Source organism: Nannospalax galili, unplaced genomic scaffold (assembly GCF_000622305.1).
Source record: "Nannospalax galili isolate Female #2095 unplaced genomic scaffold, S.galili_v1.0 scaffold522, whole genome shotgun sequence".
Lineage (NCBI taxonomy): Eukaryota > Metazoa > Chordata > Mammalia > Rodentia > Spalacidae > Nannospalax > Nannospalax galili.
Genome location: NW_008348874.1, coordinates 334,694 through 342,135, shown reverse-complemented (window position 1 = coordinate 342,135; position 7,442 = coordinate 334,694). Strand labels below are relative to the sequence as shown.

At 35.1% G+C, this 7,442-nt stretch overlaps 1 protein-coding gene across 1 annotated transcript in view; it reads right to left on the bottom strand.

Annotated features, from left to right (window-relative positions):
- The window catches only part of Bmp5 (bone morphogenetic protein 5), a 150,487-nt gene that overhangs the window by 62,749 nt on the left and 80,296 nt on the right, over positions 1-7,442 (bottom strand). The gene's annotated exons all lie outside the window — the stretch shown is intronic.

Sequence of the window (7,442 nt, the reverse complement as noted above, 5' to 3'; positions counted from 1 at the left end):
GGAGGAAAGAAAGAAGAGGTTTAGGAATAATTGTTTTATATTTTTAGTAAAATACATTTATAGATTCTTAAGGCTGGAAGGAAACTTTAGAGTGTACCACTTTGTGAAGAGGTAAATCCCATGAGTGGAGAGGCAGAATCTACTGTAACTTGCTTTATGTCTTCTGTGAGTTTATGTGCACTGTCATAGTTGTGAACAGAATGTTTGCCCTGGTATAGTGTGGATGGTGTCATGGTTATTAACATTTGTGAATGATATTTTGAATCTTATTGTAGTATTAAATTTATGAGCATATATTTGTTGAGTTACATAGAATTATTTTATGTATCTCCTTACTATCAGGGGTCTCTGAGCTAAATGCTGATGATTTTTGACATTTAATCTTTAAGATGGCATTTTTCCATTAATGAAATTGGGACTCAGATTGGACAGTTGTAAAGCATGGAAACAACACAAAGTAAATATCAAAAACATTGGCATTTTCTTTGAGATGGGGCATCCCTGTAACCCTAGCTGGCATGGAATTTGCTATGTAAACCAGGCTGGCCTCAATCTCATAAAGAGTTGCCTGGCTCAGCCTCCCAAGTGGTGGGATCAAAGAGGTGCACCACCATTCACGGGACTGGTATCTTTTTAAAAATGAACTTTTATTCTATTCTGAGTCTTTTAAAGATAATAGTATATGTAGAGGAAATGGGAGCTATGCTGTAATAAGCTACATTAAATACTATTTCACTGCATTTTCTTCCTATCTATATCATATATAATGTCACTTCATAGGTGTCAAAATATATAGAAAATATTTTTTGAAAAAGCCATAAACAGAAACTTTTTACTCAGAAAAACGTCACTTGAAAATTGAATTATTTTTAGCAAAAGTGAAAATAAAACTCTCAGTCTATATTTTAGAAACTGCATCTTCCTTTCTTCAGTTTTTGGTTGATTTAAACTTTCTCTCGTTAACCTAGAGTAACTAAAATAAATCAGTATGATCAAGTAAATCATCTAGCTACCAATACTGCACTATAAATGTTTCACTGAAAGTGTTTTGTAGGGAAAGGCTGCAGGTACTTGGGGCTTGATACGGGATGTAGATTGACAAACTGCAGACTTATCATAAGCAGGCAGTGCAAAACAAGATTCATGTAGTGCCCACTTGAATTTTAAGGACTATTTTAACCATAGCAAGGTACATATTATGTTAATCAAATTTTTCCTTTCCTAACTTGAGAAAGCCACCAAATATATAGAATAAATTAAAAGATATGTCTTTAGTTTTGAGATCTTTGATAATCTCAGAGACTTTAATCTTTTAAGTAACCAAACCTCTCACTTTTTGAACAGAAGTCAACTATATCTTAGAAAATTTCTCAATATTACCCGATTTTCAAGTCTGCTCCTTTTGAAATATGAAAAGTTTGTCCCAGTCGACTCTACAAACCTCACAGCACCACCCCCTGAAGCACTTGAAAAAAAAAAAACAGAGAAAACTTTGTGTATGTAGTATATGTGTGAGTGGGTGTGCATGTGAATATGCACATGAGCATGCATGTGTGTACATCAGCATTTGGGGGCCAGACGTTGCTACCACACACCTTCCCCCAAAGATTCCCAGCCTAATTTTCTATGACAGAGTCTGTCGCTGTACCTGCAGCCCACCAACTCAGCCACATCACTTTGTACATACACCCAAAGAACTCGATATCCTAGTATAAAGATATCTGCTCACCCATGTTCACCATGTTCATTGCTGCTCTATTAACAACAGTCACGAAATGAAAACAACCTAAATGCTCATCAACTAATGAATGGTTTAAATATGGTACATTTACACAATGGGATATTATCCACCTGATCAGAAAAATAAAATTATGAAATTTGCAGGTAAGCAAGTGGAATGGGAAACAATCATCCTGAGATGACCCAGGCCAGAAACATGAATATTGCATGTTCAAGCTCATAAATGAATGCTAGATTTGAATGTTTAGGTATATGTGTTTAAAATAAAAAATCCATTTAAATTAGGAAATTAGTAAGAGGCCATGAAGGGCTTATGGAAGGGGAGATAGAATTACTAATATAAAAGGGAGAAAGGAGAGTAATGGAATAGGAAGGGTTAAATTGTGTGGAGAATGGGAGGGCAGGGAAGAGAAAGGATTATGAGGAGAGATAACCAACACTAGAGGCCTTTTGAAAAAGTTAATGGAAGCTTGTTATTTTAGAAGCTTCTTACAATATGTACATAGACCATATAAAAAGACCTTAAATGGAGCTATCCTATAATGGCAAACAATCCCCCTACCAGAATCAGGAATGGACCCTTCTTTTGGTCTTGTTGGTCAGGGCTGTCCCATAAACCCTCAAACAATTCTAGCTATTGCCATTGTTCTTTCTTTTCCACCACAACTTAATTGTAAAACCTATCACCTATGACACTACACACACAAGTTGTGAACAAACCTGGAGAAATCAAACTGATACTGACTTTCAAGCTTCATTACTGCTAGTTGTTTTCTAGCAGTGTTGGAAGGTGCTATGCATGCTACCAGAAGAGAAAAGTAATCATTAACCTTACCTAGATGTGAACTCTGTGAGCTACCATAACAACTGGTCTGACAAGATTGACTATTAGTATAACAATGGCATAAATGTTATGAGAGTAACTAACCACTTTCTGATTGGAATTAAGGCCCACTTCACAAGATGGAATCCCTACCTGGCACTGTTTTCAGGGCCAAGAACCTGTGGTTAGACAGATTACAGGCCTTAGGGGAGATCCTCCTACAATTATCCTGCTAAATGGACATAGTATTAAACTGACTCCCAATAATTATTGCAATACTCATAGATTAGTGCATCTCTCAGCTCTCACCAGGAAGGCTGCTTTTCATCTCAGTTGGCAAGTAACACATAGACCCACAACTGGTCAACATGCAGAGAATAAGAGACTGGAGAGATCATCCATAAATGGATGAGCCACCTATCTCACACCCTCTGTTTCCAGGGATCATAGATCATTGCAGAAGATGGGGTGGAACGATTGTTAGAGCCAGTGGTAGTGGATGAATACAAGGAAGCTGTTTTCCAGACTCAAGAGGGAAATTATAGATATCAATCCGTAGTGCTTGTTACATCACACATATGTACAAGTCAGGCAAACCCCCAGCATGGATGGCAGAGATGAGCAAGAAGAGCCAAGTCAATTGAGGATCTATTGGCAATTAATAGCTGCTGGGAGAGAGTTAGTTTTGTTTAAGTGTATGTTGCTAGGTAGGTTGACCAGGCTAGAGCCACGTCCAAGAGCATTGGGGAACACAAATTATACTCTATACAACTTAAGAAACATAATACATGGCCTGAAGGCTGGAGGTTAGTAAGATGAGAGTGGAGATATGGGGTGGGGTTATAATATGATAAAAAATACATTGTATGAAACTCTTAAAGAATCAACACAAATTTGAAAAATATTGAAAATCTTGGTCCTTGGTACTTGTGACTGTATTTGTGTTTGGATATAGATATTTTGAAATCAAAGTAAAATTAAGTGAGCCCTAATCTAATAAAACTGTTATCCTTCTAAGCTCCTTTTATTAGAAAAGGAGGGAAAGAGAGCCAAAGACATGAACTAAGTTAGCTATGTAATGATGGGAAAAAGAGTACGGAATTATGCCCTCACATTTCAGCAATGCTGTGGTCTTCCAAACTCTAGGAAAAGCAAAGGACAGCCCTCAAAGTTTTGCAAGAGTTCATGGCCCTGCCAGCATCCTGACTGAAAGAGAATAAATTTTTGGCTCATATGTATTTAGTAGTTTGTTATGGCAGCTTTAGGAAATAGACTCCCTTAACTGGAAGATTTCTGTATGAAATAGAAAGTAGTCCCTAATGTAGAGTTCTGAGGAGAATATGGCACAACGCTGTCAACGGATGGTTGGCTGACTGAAGCCACGGAAAGCCAATTGCAGTTGATTGGGGGGTGAATGAGAAAATGAAAACATTAAAAAGGGAAATTAGCAAGTATTTGGAGGGGTTTAAGTGTCAAAAAAATCAAAATCAAGTGGAGAGCTATTCATTAATAAAATTATATAATGTTGCTCATAAGATGCATTTTAATTCATATTCAAAGACATCATTTTAAATAACTTTTCATGCAGTACTGAATATCTTCTAAAGTGACTATATATATTTAATCATTTCTCCATAAAGTTCAAATACAAACTGCTTTATGAATTAAATCACTTAGCAAGAGGCAGTAGATTACTAATATACTAACACATTTATTTTGGTAAGAATATAAAAATCATGATAACATTTATACTGCTTTTATTTGTGCACTCTTTTGTCCTTGCCATAGATGCAGTAGACAGGATCCCCATTTATTTCTTGTAGTACTGTTTTATGAAGGGTATATGATAAACTGTGGCTAATAACTTTTCCTGTTTGCTTTTAAATAATATTAACACACATATCCAATTTATATTTCCCATCAAAATTTTTCCCCTACTTAGGCTTTGCTTAGTATTCAAAAGCTTCAATATATCATTTGAGGTAACTTTTCTAAATTTCTTGATTTATTCATTTATTTATTATTTATTTATTTTAATTTATATTGTGTGAGTGTTTGTCTGCATTTATGTAAGTGCACCTGTTCATGCAATGTCCACAGTGGCCAGAAGAGGGCATTGGATCCCCAGAAATAGTGTTAAGGATGGTTGTTAGTCACTATGTAAGTCCTGGGAACAGAACCTTGGTCCTCTGCAAGAGCTGACAGTGCTCTTAACTGCTGAGCCATCTCTCCAGTTTTTATTGAAGTGAATTTTAAAATAATTCTATCTCATAAGTTTATTGATGTGACAAAATGGTTCACTAATAAAAGGAGCATGAATATTATTATCATTGTTATTTTATTACCAAAACAAAATTTATATGTAAGTACACAGTAAATAAATTGTATAATGTTGTTTGATAGAAGAGGACCTAAAATTATTTATACAAATTACTGTTGGAAAAATTAATTTAAAATGTGTATTTACAAGTTTCAGATGTGTAAATTCATTCATTTCTCTAAACTTTAGAAAAATATATTGATTCATAATCCATAATGGACTTTAACCCCTAATTTAAAAGGCACAAGGAAGTAATATTTTTCTATAATCAGTAATAGTGAACAATGAGGATGATTCCTCTGATTACATATGACTAAGAAAAAATTAAATTTCTGGAGTTAATTTTAAGAGTATTAGAATGAGAAATTATCCAGATTGATGTTTTCAGGTGATTCTCTTTCACAATGAAACTAATATGGAATTTTAAAATTCTGTAAATCTGGGACTGGAGAGCTGGCTCAGTGGTTAAGAGCACTGCCTGCTTTTGCAGAGGACCCGGGTTTGCTTCCCAGGACCCAGATGATGGCTACCATCTGTAACTCCAGTTCCAAGAAATCCAGTTCCCTCTCTGACCTCTACAGGCATTGCATGACATGGATGTGCTTACATACATGCAGGCAATAAACTCATACACATGAAATATAATAAACAAAATTCTATAATCTTCATGAGTATCTGTTTTCCAGAACACCTGATTCTATGTTGTATTTCAAAAGTTCAGATAAGAACTTTTTCAGCTAGTAATATTAGCTGAAATTAAATGAAAAGTATAGTACAAACAAAAAGAGCTGAATCCTTATTGAGAAAATCGTTTTTTCATTGCAGAAAATTTTAAGTTATCAACACATTTTTAATACTTAGCAAATTTTCAAGTATTACATCTTTCCATATTTCACTCTACAGAGGAATCTAAACATGCCCCACCAAATAGACATGCAGAAGTTCATTGCATTTCATTCAATAATAAACAGGAAATAAATTTATTGGATACATATTCCAATTATTTTTGTACACCCCAATAGACGAGCAATATACCCAGTGTGACAAGAGCTTCTTTGTACTTTGCATCTTATGATCAAACTGTGAAACAATCAAAAAAAATCAACAGATATTTAGTTTTATGAAACAAATTATTCCTCTTTTTTAAATTTTGAGTTTAAATCTAATAGAACAGGACTTCTCCACTGTGGGAATATGAGTTATTTGGGTTCTGGCCATTTGTTGGTTGTGGAGACACCCTGAACATTTCCTATTAGGATCCTATCAAGATCCATTATACAACTTCAGCATATCCACACATTAGATGCCAGTAGTATACACACACATCCCACCCCATTCCAACCAATGTGACAATCCAAAATACCTTCGAATACTAATAAATGTTCTCTGGGTTTCATGGGGATCCGCTTGAGAACTACTGATAGAATTGTACACCTATCACAGTACGCCCAAGAAATGTAAGCTGTGTTTCAGTGCTATTAGAGTCAACATACTATGATCTGAGTTTCATGCTGCTCTCAAGAGACCAGGAAATTTTCTTGGGTATAAATTGTCAGCATACATCTGGAAGAATGTCCACAAAAAAATCTGCAAATTTTAGAGGAGCAAGAAGGGCGAGATGGTGTAAATATAAAGCTGATAGTGACAGGTTAACTAAATATGTCCAAGGAGTAAAGGTGACTAATGATATTGAGTAGTCAAGCTTAAGTTGTTTCTACAATGGAGTACAGAAATGTGTATTCATGGTAGAGCATTAGAAAACTGTTGACTCTTACAAAGCTCATTTTCATTGAGGAATATATAAATATCTATTTGTGAAAGTTTAATTTAAATGTAGTACGTTAGCACAGCACTAGATACATGGTTAAGTGGTTAGTAAATGCACAAACATTACTATCCTGCTGTTGATCATTTTATTTGTACAGTATTGTTTAATTTGTTATATATTTATTTAACATTAAGAATCCCCATCCCCCGCCTTTGTCTGTAGCCCATAGAAAGTTCCTACTATTCTTGAAAGGCAAAACTTTAAGGCAAGCTATTACAGCCCTCCCTTGAGGTCTCTCACTCAACCACATAAAGAATTAATTTCCTTCATTCATATTTCCACATCACTTAGTGCATACTTACATCATAGTTCTTAGCGCATTGTATTATTGTTATTAAAGTCTGTGCGAGGCAGGCCCACCACAACCCCTGCCCCTCTGGTTATAAGATTTTGAGGTCTAATTTACTCTGCCCAAGGTCCTCTGTGCTTGCTCAACAAAAGCATGAATGTGGAGCCCAGTTGAATGACCTGGAAAGTTTAATCACGTAAACCTCATTTCTCAATAATGCCTATATATGAAGTGTGAATGAAGAGCAGTGCATTCTATATGGAATTTGGGGCTGTTGGTTTTACATAAAAAGATTAAATAAGTGAAATGATAGAAACTGTGTTGCCTTTTTAATCAAGAAAAATAAAATTTGGATGTGTATCAGAACCCTCCTTTAAATTTCACACATTTAACTGTGTGTAACCATAAATGGGATATGTAAGAGATTGAAGGTAAAATATAT